Source organism: Microtus pennsylvanicus, chromosome 9 (assembly GCF_037038515.1).
Source record: "Microtus pennsylvanicus isolate mMicPen1 chromosome 9, mMicPen1.hap1, whole genome shotgun sequence".
Lineage (NCBI taxonomy): Eukaryota > Metazoa > Chordata > Mammalia > Rodentia > Cricetidae > Microtus > Microtus pennsylvanicus.
In genome coordinates, this window is record NC_134587.1 from 82,478,779 (window position 1) to 82,492,413 (window position 13,635).

The following is a 13,635-nucleotide window of genomic DNA, read 5'->3' on the forward strand; positions in this document are numbered from 1 at the left end:
AAGGAGGAGCACAGGATGCCAGGGGCCAGCAATCCAGCCACACAACCAGTCATGGAGTAAGAAGGAAGTAGAGAAAGGTAAAAGCCCAAAGGCAAAAGGTAGATGGGATAATTTAAATTAAGAAAACCTGGCTAGAAACAAGCCAAGGCTGGACATTCACAAGAATAAGCCTCTATGTGTTTACTTGGCAGCTTGTAGTGGGCCCCGCAAAAGAGCAAAGAGTAAAACCCAACCAACCATAGGTGTTTCGCTTCAGAATTTCAGTTGCTACCAAGTTGTAAGAAATGAAAGCAAAAGCACAAATGAGAACATGAGACAAGTCGGGAAATCAGAGACCTGAAATTTTAATCTTAGAATGTTACAGGCCAGATGTGCTTGCCTTTAGTACTTATCTGAAATAATAGAAAAACAGAGCAAGGAATTTATTTGTGTAAGTATCCCTCACTACTTCCTGTTTTCTACTTGGCTGAACTTTTTGGAATGAAACTTCCTCTGTTCCCTTCAGTTTCTTTGATTTGCTGGCTTGGCTTTAATGTTTACAATAAAAACAATCAATGAAATTCAAAAGGTTAAAGAAAAACAGATTGTAAAACAAAATTGTTCTCTAAATACCAGCACCCCAAAAACACCAGTTAGGGATATAGAGTGTCACTCCTATAGATTATCTGACCCCAGGTACATAGTAGGGAGTTGATGAAATCAACATAACATTGATCAAGCTAATGCAAGAAGAAAATTTAATCTTGAACTGGATACAGAAGCACATGTTCCTATTTTGCCTCATCAAGAGATGAGAGATAAGCATAGGACATTTACAGAAGGTTTCTTATAGTTCCTTCTTATAGTTATAGAACTTCTTGTTCCTCTTTTCACTTGAGCTCCTGAACCAATTAAAAAGGTAGGAAACCAGCTGATGGCAAACTACCCTTAAATAAATAGAATTGAGCTCATATTGGACATAGTGTTCATGTTTTTGCATAGCATGGCCATAAAGGTTTTTGTATTTGTTGGGGTTTAAAACTACTAGTATCAATTACAAATATCTGTGATGTACTATTTCACCTTTGTACTAGGATATTGTGAATTATTTCAGACATTTTCCAGAATGAGAACTGAAGTGATTCAATCAGGCTAAGATGGAATATTTCCTTTATTCCTCTTTTCTGTCTGATAAAAATACCTTCATGAGAATTTGCTAACTTTTATATACAATGTGAAGACATAGTTTCTTCCCACTTAGACAAAATACCTAACTTCAATTTCACTTTATTTGAACCATCCTAACACCTCAAAACACCTTGAACCTAGTGCCTACCTAACAGTTTCTATTTATTCACACATTAAATGTGATATGCTTATTAGAAACATCATCTCTATCTCAAAAATTGCTTAGCATTTTACTACTCACTATATTCTATTTCCAAAAAATAAGATTTCATAAATCATTATCAAATAGCAGATATTCATCAAATATCTGGTCAGTCTTAAGAAGGGAACCATAGTAGATTGATTTTTTTTTCATTTGAAAGCATTGACTTCAGATACATTTATAATGCAATGATTTATTTTTATTGCCAAACAGGGGAAATTGCTTTTTAAAAAAATAATAACACTATTTTATTTCCTACAAATAAATAATTATGGCAGCACATAGGATGTTAAGAAATCCTACTGCCATCTCAAGTTCACCTCTCCATCCTCAGAATCTTTTACTGTTTTAAACAGTTTAAAATCAGAATACTCGAGCTAGCATGGCCGAAAGCTGCTTTTTCTTCTTTTGTATCAATTTTCTGGGGTTGTTCAGTGTATGCCTCACTGGCAACAATTGTCCTGAAGCGACAGAGGTAAAAGAAATGACATAGCTAAAATTCATTTTTGCCTCATAAATGTTATACCTCGTCAATTAAAACAAATACTCATTTTCTATGCCAAGAAAACATTTTCTGCTCCATTCACAATCTGCTTCTGTTGCCATCAGGTACGAGCAAAACCTCCAGCAGGTGCGAATCAGTAAAAGGCCATTTCAGCTGTAACTGACTGAATGGGTAACAAATGGAGAACAGGTTCTGCAAGTTACCCTGGCAGGTACGCACTGTTAGGAGAGCTTTAGGAGACATTGTGCCGCTAATTCTGAGGATAATATCAGGGTCTGTACATCAAATACAGTGCTGCAGAATGTAACACTTATTATATATGAGTACATGTTACACACACGAAATTATCACCCATTATATCCCATTGTACAAAGTAAAGGCTGTTGAGACATTTCTATTCTTTTTGGCATGAAGTCTTCATCAAAAGCTGGGAGGCTTAAATGGCCATCCTCCGAACTAAGGAGTAAAGTAGTCTTAACTTTATAACTTATTTTAAGAAGGCATATACAGAAATATTATTCACATGGGTAAATATGGTGTTTTTTTTTTTCTTCCTAGGAGCACACATTTTAGAATGTTGTGTCAAGAGAAAGATACTGATCATAGGCAGGAAGAAATAGTATTTGCCTTTGATATACGCCTAAAATACCCAGAGAAACATGTGACCTCAACAAAGAAAAACCATAAAACTGACATTCTCTGTTTTCTACCCCTTGCAAAGTCTTGCTAGGCACAACAATTTTGACTTTATCTTTTGGTTCTGTCCAGTACCTGCTTAGAAATGCCAATGTCAACAGGAGGGCTTCTTACAGAGAAGGTGCTGAGAGGAAGTTGGAATAGAAGGGAGACAGGAAACACAGAGTTTCTGTCTCAGTGGCTTTGGGGGTTTTTTCTCTCCATATATGTAAGGCCCAGAATTTAGGATAGAGCAACCTAGCCATCGTAACACAGACTGATCATAACTGTATTTTCGCTTGCCCTTGGAGTCAGAGACATGGGTCGTGGAGACTCACCTTAATGGAAAAAAGTTAGACTGGAAGAAAGAAGGTTGCTGTCTTCTCAAACACTGATGCCTCTCCCTCCCAATCTATGATTGGTCCTTGTACCTTCTTCTCTTTAAATATATTTTTCCACTAGATGTTCATTAATTCTTAAAGGAAGCATTGTCAGCACAGATGAGAATATTTTGTTTCTATTTATAAACATTATTATGTGCATTATAAGAACTATTTCAGGAAGGTAGCTAACAGCATGATTCCTTATGAATTTTCAGACACCCTTGCTGTTATTTTACCACTCTCCAGCCTTCTTTGTATTTACCTCTCTTCCATCTTCACCCATTTCCCTGATCAAATTCCTGGTACTTTATTATCACTCTCTTTTTTGCTCCCCGAAACTCCTACCTTAGCAATAGTCCCTTTTGCTTCCCTGGTTTCTACAATGACTTCAGGATATGTACTTATACCTGAAGATAAAAGGCTGTGGGAGAAAAGCATACATTGTTTGTCTTTCTAGGTTCGTGCCTCAATGTGATTGCTTCTAGTCCCTTCATTTACTGACAAAGTTGATGCTTTCATTTTCCCTTTATAGCTAACTAGCATTCCATAGCGTATATGTACAGCATATTCATTATTCATCAGATGGTGAACATTTAAGCTGTTTTCATTTCCTTACTATCATGAATAGTGCAACAGTGAAAATAGCTGAGAAGAAGTGCTGGGGTACAATCCTCACATCCTATACTCCCAACATCTTGATTCCTTTAGGCTGTATCTCTTAAAGACTCCCAACCACAAACTGAAATGCTATCAGCTAGGGATCAAACTCACAAACACGTGCCCGTATGTGAAACACTTTATGATTTGCATCAACCGCTATAAGCACCGTTCAATATGATGAGGATTCTGACTTTTGCCTACCTGCTGTCTGGTCATTACCACCTCCAAACCTTTGTTCACAGAGTTCTGTTTAGTTGGAATTTAATAGGACCTATAGCCAGAAATACAGACCTTCTCTTCACTGACAAAATTTATTATCTTTCCTCTCATTTCCATAAGGTTTTATATAGATATGACCACCTATTGCTCCAATGCTTGTAATGTCACAGGACTACTTTCTTCTTGTCATGCTCTAATAACCATTTATAACAATATTGAAATGAATATAAATGTTATGTATATAATCAAACACAGTAATAGGTTATATGCTTCCTTCTCTATATGATACATGCCTATTAAATTTTATAGCCATTTTATTACAGACAGATAACTTTCATGCCTTGAAAATACTGCGTAGATAGCTTCATGCCATAAATCCATGTACAACTTCTATATAGAAGGAGGCTTTACTGTGAAAGCAACATAATGAAGTCTGGCAAAAACACGCATAGTGATTTCATCCTAACAGCACTATTGATATTCAGTATCCATATGTTCACAGAAAATGTTACAGTAGAAATATAGGCTGTTCCTAAGACACCACATACTAGACTTTAGAAGAAATCATCTTTGTAAAAATAGAAATAGCTTTTCCTGGATCAGATAAAACTCTGTTTTGTGATTTGGGGGAACTTGTTGTTTATGAACATGACCTGTTAGAAACTAAAATGAATTTGGTCTTTTAAGTTACTTGAATTTGAAAATCTGTTATCCAAGTAGCAAAAGTGGCGGTGAGGTGGCTCATGGCTATAATCCCAGCATTATGGAGGCACAGGCAGGAAGATCTCGATGATCCGGAGGCTAGTCTGTTCCATATAGTGAGTTCAGGGCCAGTCAGGGCTACATAGTGAGACACTGTCTCGAAAACTTATTGAAAAAGATAAACAAAAAATTACCAAAAGTGAGAAAAGATGGAAGAGAAAAGCAGGGAGGAAGAGAAAAGCAGGGAGGGAACAACAGAGCTGTCATAAGTGTCGGGAGGATGCCATGACCACTTCTTGGTAGCAACAGAAAAGCTATAGAATAGCACAATGATAATTCCACACAGAAGTGACACTGGGATGCTGTGGCCAAGTGTCGGCTGCAGTCAGTACAGCCGCTGATCCTTAGGCAATAGCAAGGTGTGTACACTCTCATAGAGGTAAGTCAGGAGTTCACCTGACCTGCAGGAGTCAGTGTGCACGTGATAGATGCTTACTGCGGCAGCATCCACAGCTGTTCTGGTGGCAGACTGTTGCAGGAGCAGCTCAGGCTTGCACGCCTATTTTTGCCATGTGATAACCAAAAAATATATATTTTTCATAGATAAAAATACCGTTTTTTCTACACATCTTCCAATTTCTAGCCCATTGCCTTCCAATGTGGAAAAGTTAAAAGAATTTGAACAAACACAAAAAAAATCAGAAACAATATTTTACAGATACGCACACCCTACGGCACAACGTGAGAACGCAGAAAGGAAGAATGGGATATGAACAGCAAAGAAAAACAAACTCGGGTTTTCTAAAGAAAATATATAAAGAGTACTCAGCAGCCTGGTCTACAGAGCGAATAACAGGACAGGCAACAGAGAAACCCTGTCTTGAAAAACAAAAACAAACAAACAAACAGAAAAAAGAACACTCAGTAAGACGCATCCTCTCCCTAAGAATTTCTGTTTCCACCAGCTTCTAGTGCAGAAGCATTCACGTGTATTTTCTGTGTTGTTCCTTTCTCTCTGCACCATTCTCTAGTCTTGATTTCTCCGGTGACATCTGGTTTTCCACGGCTTTTAACCGTCTATGTCAACCTCTCTAAGCTGGAGGGCCCGGTGCGTCCCACGTTTCCCTTTCCTCTGTCGTAAAGAAAATGTGTGGCTCACCAAGGAGACCACGGATTCTGTTTTGGTTTTTACTCCATTTGATTGTTTTCCTCACAAGAAACCGACCTTCTCACAGTAAGAACACTTAAATTAGAGAGCTGAGTCTTGCTTCTGACTGATTACAGCTTGGAAAAATCTTACACTTCACTGAGCCTTAGTTCCTTCATGTGTAAAATCAAGGAGCTGCAATCTTGAAATTCCTGTCCCACTCACTCTTGTGAGGTTTATATAATTTAGTTTTTTTTTAAAATAGCCGATTACTAACTTGCTCATTTTGAAACCCTTTCAAAGCTAATCCTATAACAATATAATTCCACACCAAATACACACACACACACACACACTTGTTTACATGATCAAAAATATTTAAGACACCAATTCTTTCTTTTAGTGCATGTAGTACCACATCCATCAAATAAGTAAACCTCCTTTTGCTAATTTTGACCATGATGTGCAGCACAAACTCAGGGCATCGTCTTATCTACAGCTCTTTTTCATTTGTTTTTTTTTTTCAAATTCTTTCTGAAAGTTTCATTTTTTATATTTGTTTACTTTTTTTCATCCTGACTGCAGTTTCCTCTCCATCTTCTCCTCCCATTTTCTCCCTTCGCCTCCCCTCAGCACCCCCTCTCCCAAACACTCCTCCTCTATGTCTGTTCAGAAAGAGTCAGGACTCCCATAGTTATCACCAAAGCAAGGCACATCGAGTTGCAGCAAAACAAATCACCTTCCCTTGTATTAAGGCAGAACAAGGCAATCTGCATCCCTTTAAACATGTGCTTTGTTTAGATTTCTGTGTCAGCAGCCATTAAAAGACAGGCCATGGTAGATAGCAGAGATAAGAATATGCAGTCTTCCAAACTACAGATGGAAATATGCCTGGCACTGTCATAAACAGTAAAAGGGAGAATATTTGAGTTTGGAAATGTGGAAATCTATGCCACAGGAAGAGGAAGAACAGAATATACATTCAGCTTCTTTGAATGTTTAACATTCAAATCCGTGATTAGTTACCCTTTTTTCCCCTCTCGATAGCAATGGATGCTTCAAGATGACATATAAGTGAAGGAAGCTCAGAAAAGGATTTTAAGACAGAGTATATAGCATTAATATTTATTGCTAGAGTTTGTCAGAAATACAAACTAAATAGTTTTGGAATGAATTCTTATATTATGCTTGACCAAAAACAAGCTAGACTGGTATGATGGTACAATGAACGGCCAGAAATTGTTCATGATTTGTAACAACTGTTTTGTTGTTGTTTTTTAGGTTCAACACTTCAAAAATGTTTATATTAGGAACCATAATAATACAAATACTCATTTTTAGGTGTTGAGAAATCTTGAGGGACTTCTAGCAAAAATAGAAAACTGGAAAGCAATAAAAAAGAACAGCAATATGTTCATTTTAGGACCACCTGTTTAAATATTTCTAAGATGATCATTACATCTGTAATGTTTTTCCCATATAACACATTAAATTTTAAAATGCATGTAAATATTTGAAGCCAATTTTTATTTAAAATATATCTGAAGCTAGGAAAAAAAAGGAAGGAAGGAAGGAAGGAAGGAAGGAAGGAAGGAAGGAAGGAAGGAAGGAAGTTAAATTGGTAAAAGTAGGGTCAAAGGGTTTTAGACTGTTCTCCCTCTAAAGAAGGTTCAGCAAGGCCACTAAGAAGACATTGAGTCAACTTAGCCATCAGAAGAGACTGTGCCTCCCAGGAACAAGCAGTTTTAATATCCTTGCTTTTCTCATTCATTGGCCAGAAAGCATCCTCTCAGACGGGTGGACAATGCATACCATGAGTGGATTTCAGAGCTTAGCAGTCCGATTCAAGATGGATAACTCCCCCCTGCAGACAGAGACCCATAATGGGTATCTTTGGCCAGCACAAATCACTCTTCTCAGCCCCTCTGCTCTGCTATCTACCTCAAAGCCCACCTGATACCCCAACAGCTCTCTCTTTGATGCAGTCTCTCAAGCACTGCTTCCTTAAGCCTTCATCTCTAGAACTTTTCTTCACCTCCTCTCTATTATAGATTAGTCCCTTAGATGCCTATTCAAATTTTCATTATCCATCATTATTTTCAGGTATATTAAATGCCGTGATTTTGTAGGTTCACTGGAAATTAAACACCTGCTGTTTACCAGGATTCACCCATACCAAAAGACAGTGCAAAGAAGATTATGCTGAGCACGTTGTTTCCTGCTGTACCAGTGTTGAGTGGTGCTGTTACCAATCTGTTGTGTTCCATTTATTGTGCAGCCCTCATTATCTGGCTTCTGTATCCAACAATATATGGAACTGCTTCATAAAGTCATCAGTGTCTTTTTAACTGCCAGTCTATAGACAATTTCACAGTCATATGGTTGACTTTCCTATTTGTTTTATATTACTGATCATTTATTTCTTACATTTTTGTTTTATCTAGACCACTGTGCTATAATGGCATACTTTGTTTTTGTCTAATGGTTATTTCTTTTCTATATTTCCTTATATATCTTCCTCCAGTTTTTTAGATATTGCCATTCCTCAAGACTATAACCTTATTCTTGTATATTTTTCATTCTGCTTTCATTCCTGAAAACCTTATTTTCTCCTGTATAAGGACAGCTTTCATTTATTGATAGAATGTTACAAGATCTTAGCTTGACACTCTATACTATGTTATATTCTCAGGGTTAAATTCTGCTGGGGAAGAGAGTCTATGGATTTTCCAACGCTGCTACCAGAAGACATAGATTTTTTTACATGAAAATCTCAATGCTAGACACAGGAAATTTCCTTATTCATCAAGGAGCTCTCAGAGGCACCTAAGATAGCACACACTATTGCTATTGGTCTTGCTACTCCCTGTAAGTGGATGGTAAGATCCTATTTCTAAAGATACTACTCACTTGGGACGCATGACACAGAGATATCAACCTCAAGCTGATCAGGAAACCCTCCTGTTAACTAATTTACATAATGTCAGAAAGTATCATGCAGGATGCAAGGAGACGAAAGACACCGGGGTTCGTTTCACCCAACCCTGGACCCGGAATGTTACAGTACAGACTTGCTGCCAAGATGTGCCCACTGGTTCAATACTGATATGATTGTAGGGGTTTCACCCACTTTCTGATTGGATATGAGGCCCACTACACAGAAGGATTCAATGACTGATATTGTGAACGTGGAGAAAATCCATGACTGGAGACATCTTAAGGGGACTCTGCCGTGCATCCCATTTTGTTTATTGGTCATGCCACCACACTGCCTTCTGAATATTTACTTTTACACGCATAAACCTGAGCTGCTCTAAGACTGAAAACTGGTTGAAATATCAAGTATAAACTACTCTGGGTGCTCAGCTGTGGGTGGATCATCCTTCTCAACCTCCCATCATCTAAAACTCAAGAAACCTCACAGAAGAGAGGGTAGAGAGAATGTAAGAGCTGGTGGATAGGGGGGAGAACTGTGTAGTGTTGACTTCTGAATATGACATAGCTTTTGCATACATCAACGCACAACAGCGGTAGGTGTCTGCACAAGATGAAGCCAATCAAAATTCCATCATAAATTGGGCAAGAGCCTTAAAGCTCCACCCCTATCAGAGGAACTATCGGCGGTTTGTAGTTGCTCGGGGAGGAAGATTCACTCTCTTTTGGAAATGTGTCTGCTGGTAGGTTGCTCACGCCCTTGTGAATAGTTACACACACGTGTGCATATTGAAAGCTTTAATTTGAGCTATTTATAATAAAACAAAAAACAAAAGGAAGACATGAACCTGGGGGGGGGAAGGGAAGGGTAATTGAAGGGAGGTAACTGTGGCTAGGTAAGATTAATGTACATTCTATAAATGTTTGAAACTTTTAAATAATAAAAATATTTCCAAAACAAAAGAAATTTATTATTTAAAAATGTGATATAAAAGTAAATAGGCACTTATTTATCAAATACATTCTAGTATGATAAAAGGGTGTACATAATTCATAGAATACATAGGTAGGGTAGCTAAGTTAGATTTAGGAAAGTGAAGAAGTTTCTCACAAGAAAAAAATGAGCAGAATATAATGATGGTCTGAATAAGGGCAGAAGCCGGGCGGTGGTGGCGCACTCCTGTAATCCCAGCACTTGGGAGGCAGAGACAGGCGGATCTCTGTGAGTTGGAGGCCAGCCTGGTCTACCAAGTGAGTTCCAGGACAGGCTCCAAAGCTACAGAGAAACCCTGTCTCGAAAAAAACCAAAAAAAAAAAAAATGAATAAGGGCAGAAGTGTTCTGAACTAGGAAAACAGCAGGTTTGAGTAGTTGCCATTCTATCACAGTCTGTTCTATTAAAATAGCTCGCGTTGTTGATGGAACAAAATTAAAGAAAAAAGAAACTGTTGGGGCAGAGAGGTGTTGTGTTCAGTTCTGCAACCTTCTGTTCTCACATTGCAGGGCAACAAACCACTGACATGTTTCATATTAGACCGAGTTTTGACTTCTAGGACTATTTAGAAGCTTATTCTGCACTAAAAATAGCGTAGAAACAAGATATATTTGAGGTAAGTAGGAAGCATACCACCTTAGTTGGTCGAATATTATTGAAGACTACAATGTGCCATGTGCATTAAGTGTTAGATGATAAAGCTTGCCTTAACTATATATGCATAGTCATATTAAGACAAAAAACTGTAATTCAAAATAAAATAAAACAAATTTAGACACAGGTATATATAAAATATATTTCTTTGTATTGAGTAGTAGTTTTCTGAACTACCATATCATTGAGTTTTATGAGCAAGAAATCCTTTCCTCTTTGATTTCTCTTCCCCATCACAGCCAATCATTCTGTTCTAGGCACAAAGTACTCCTCGTACAAATTTACCTCTTCTGCTCCATTGTCACCATCTAGATCAAATGTTCTCAACCTATGGGCTCTGACCCCTTTGTGAATTGAAACACCTGTGTATGAGACATCCAGCATATCAAATATTTGCATTATAATTCACAACAGCAGCAATAAAAATAATTTTATGGTTGGGGGTCACCACACCATGAGGGGCTGTATTAAAACATTAAGGAGGCTGAGAACCACTGCTCTAGATACACACCACCATCTCTTTCCTAAGAGCTCCTATTAAATTATTGAATTGTTATAGCCTCTTACTCCTCTTCCCCTGTCACCTCTTTTCTCCATGCTAGACAAGCTTCCTATCAGCAAGTCAGATAACAGTGATCTGCATCTGAAATCTCCAGAGATCTAGCATTCATCTAAATATAACTACCCTGTATTCTACGAAGCCTCTTGTAATCTGACTTTTTCCATATCGCTAATCTCATCTTGGAATGCTCAACGCCACTTCTCTGTCCCCACTACTTGAAACACATTAAATTTGTATGACTTTCTCACATATTTCTATACTCAAGGCATACCCTCTTTTCTAAATTTCATTCCATCCATGTTGCCATACTGGTCCATACCACCCCATTTCTTGATCAGCCCTTAACGACTTATATTCAAGTTTTATGTTTCTATTCTTTCCAAGATGACCCTTTCTAAAAGTGAAGTAGGATATGCTAACCTCTTGCTGAGAATTTTTGAATCACTTTTAACCATATTTAAAATGAGAGATATCACCAATCTGTAATTACTCATACTATCCATTTCTAACTAGACTCCTTCCTGCCCTCATCTTCCTGTTGCTTACCCACATTTTACCTTGAGGACTTCCTCCATATACTTCAGAAACAGCGACATGCCTAAGGACCATGATGTGTCTACAATTATGAATGCCCAGTCTCCATCTCTCTGCAGGATTCCCACCTCCAATTTACTTCTATATTCAAACAACATTTCCATGGGAAGGTCTTGTCTTGCTAACACATCATCCCTTCTTGCCCTTTTGTGCTATTTCACTGTTCTTCCAAAGGCTGTCACCACTTGAGATTGAAGTATATGTTTATTTATTGTCAAAATCCTTTCTTAAGGTTTCTCGAAGGTTCTGTCTTTGACTTTTTTATTGCTTTTTTAATATTTAGAATAATTTTCAATGCATGCTTAATAGATATTTGTTGAATGGAACATTTGCAAACTGGAAATCTTCACTAATTAACACTTTAAAAGTATAGAGATTTATTAATTAGAATAAATTAGAGAGCAGTATTACCCATAATTTTGACAAAGCAGCTAAACCATGATCATATGAGAGGAATCTAGTATATTAATGAGTATATGGGAAAAGGTATCAGCAAATTACTATTTACTAGTAACAAATTGAAAATACTTAAAGAATAATTAGCATCTCAGCATTCTTACATGCTACTCTTCTCAAATTTATCACTTAATGTGTCAGCAATATACTTTGAATACTAGTTATATATTTTGTCTTTTTTCTCAATCTCAACACAACTTCATAAATACAATTACTGGACTATCAGTCAATATACATGCAAATTCTACTATTTAAATGTTGTCTAAGATTAGTTTCATGGAACAAGGTGAATGTTAATCCAATGTCTTATAAAAGATTAATATTTGGTGATAAAATAAATCTTGAAAATCTATACATATATCTTAAAGCAATTTAAATTATTCTTTTTTGGCAGATTAGTAGGTTACATTTTAAGCCCAGGATTATTAAGAAAAAATAGTAATGAAAGCTCTGATTTGTTCAGATTTTGAAATATTTTATTTTATAAAATTAAATTTAATAATGTAATTTACACTGTATTAATTGATGATAAGTCTATACTAGTTAAATTTAGAAAACATTTTAATAAGAATATTTTTTAAAGCAGGCTTCAATCATAAATTGAAGTTATAATAAATTCCAGTTATTTTATACAAACAAAGATGTCACTCTTTCTAAAAAAAGAATAATGGCCATCACTTCAAGTCAACAACCTATAAATTAGATTCTATTTATAGTCCATAAAATTTTACTACCTCTCATATGTTGTCAAAATATGCCAGACTCAAAATATCCTCTAAATATCAAGTTGATAAAATTCTCTAAAAGTCAATTAATTTATTCACAAGTCTTTTCTTCAGGGAAAATGAATTGTTTGAGGTACCAGGCTACTCAGAGTACAGAGCCCCTGGAGGTAGTGTGAGCGTGGTGCAGGCTGCAGATGTGCAGGTTCGTAGGGGTTTTTTTGTTGTTGTTGTTGACCAATCATTTGACGCCAGCTCGTTTCCTATGAATCTTTCCACTAACCTCCTGATAAACAAATCCTAATGAGAGAAAAATATTTCCTACTGAAAGATGAGCTGGTATGCTGTAAAGAAACAGTGGGCAAGGTTTTCTGGATTACAGTTATGATAATCCTCATTTTCAAATCTCTTTCTGCTTCTTTAGTGTCACTCAGAGACATGACAATCTAATCTAGGAGGTAAAGGGAGAATGGAGTCCAGATTGGCTCTTTGAATTTTTGATTACATTTATATATGTTCCTTAGATTTTAATAGGGCAGTGTCCTGATAAATCTACAATATGTTAGGAACTAAAACTGCATTTAATACGGCTAACCTATAGATAGGCCATGCACTACCAAGGAATGGTCACCTGCCCTTGTCTATATGGCTTTCTGAGACTTGCGGCTTGCTTGTCAAAATTCAAAGTTTGAAGTCATGGCCATCAATATTGGTTATCAAGTTTAGAAGACATCGAATCACATAGTAAACAAATATCCAGGCAGATCAAACTGTCTGATATTATCTAAATTTGTTTAGCTTCTAGGGATGACTATGAGGGATTGGCTTGATTAGGTTAAATAAGGAGGGACAAATCTTAAATGTGAGCAGGTCTGTTTCTGTGGGTTGAGGTCCTGGAATGAATAGAAAGAGGAAAGTACACTGAGCACAGACAATCACCTCTCTCTGCTTCCTGCCTGGGACTATGTGTGATACTGTCTCACCGTGATTTCTTACCACTGTGATGGACTGTATCCCAAGAGCCATGACAGCCTTTGTCTCTTAAATTGTTTGTGTCAGG